This window comes from Poecilia reticulata, linkage group LG8 (assembly GCF_000633615.1).
Source record: "Poecilia reticulata strain Guanapo linkage group LG8, Guppy_female_1.0+MT, whole genome shotgun sequence".
Lineage (NCBI taxonomy): Eukaryota > Metazoa > Chordata > Actinopteri > Cyprinodontiformes > Poeciliidae > Poecilia > Poecilia reticulata.
Genome location: NC_024338.1, coordinates 19,256,646 through 19,257,877, shown reverse-complemented (window position 1 = coordinate 19,257,877; position 1,232 = coordinate 19,256,646).

Genomic DNA, 1,232 nt, shown 5'->3' with positions numbered 1-1,232 from the left:
ATTGGAGAACCATCAGCCAATTGGAGAACCATCAGCTGACTGGAGAACCATCAGCCAATTGGAGAACCATCAGCTGATTGGAGAACCATCACTCAAATGGAAGAAGCATCAACCAACTGGAGAACAATCAGTCGACATTCAAGTCAATGTTGACTGATGGTCTCCAGTCAACATTCAGGAGAACCTTTAAATAACTTTTTTATATATTGGAATATATTTCCTGATTATTTATTGTTTCTCCCTGCTGAATAGTTTTAGACTTTGAGGTCCAACCGGTCGCATCGTCATGGTAACCCCGTCATCTGTCTGTTCTCCACTGTAACTTCTGAGACCCAGTAAAAACAGAATAGAGACCGAGCTGCATTCTGATTGTGTCCACCAGGTGTCAGTGTTACCCTGAGGAACAGAGCCGCAGTATAAGATATGGACATACCTGATCCATTTCATTCAATAATTCTCTTACACTGACAAGAACACAGCATTTGACTAATTTGCATTATAATTTAGCCTCCAGTTTTAAATTTGAGATGGGATTGGTTCCATCTACAGTAATGTGGCGTATTCAGGAATTTGAATGAATACGATTTACGTTCAATTTCCCTTTGGGCTCAATAAAGTGTTTTATTTTATTTGAATGGTATTGTGGAAATTTAAACTGAACTAAGGTCTTGTAATTGGTAGCTGCCAGAGACCGAAGCTACACTGCAAAAACACAAAATCGTAGGATGTTGTTTTTATACAGTTTCTAGAATCTAGAGCAAATGTCTCGATTAAAATTGAGAAAATTAACGTACTTGTAACTTTTCAGCAAGGTGTAGAATCTTGTTTTTAAGTGAATAATTCCATAATATTTAAAAAACTAATGGTTACACTGGCAGATTATTTCACTTAAAGATTTTTTTCTAATAAGTGAAAAAAAATCAGCCAGTAAAACTAATACTTTTTAAATCAATATTGACTTAAAATAAGATGAAAAGTAAATTGGTTTGGTCTTTTTTCAAGTGTAGATATTGGCATCAGAAACTAGACTAAAAATACTTGGTAAGATTTAGTGTTTTACAGTGTTATTCATTGTCTGTTAATCTGAGGTAATCTCAGATTAACGACTGTTTTAAAGTTTGCCAGCTCCACCTGAGCTAACTGTTGCTGCGGTTTCAGGTGAACGAATCAAACACTGCTCAAATATCATTAGAAGGAGTTTAATCTGACATGACCAACAAAGTTTATACAGT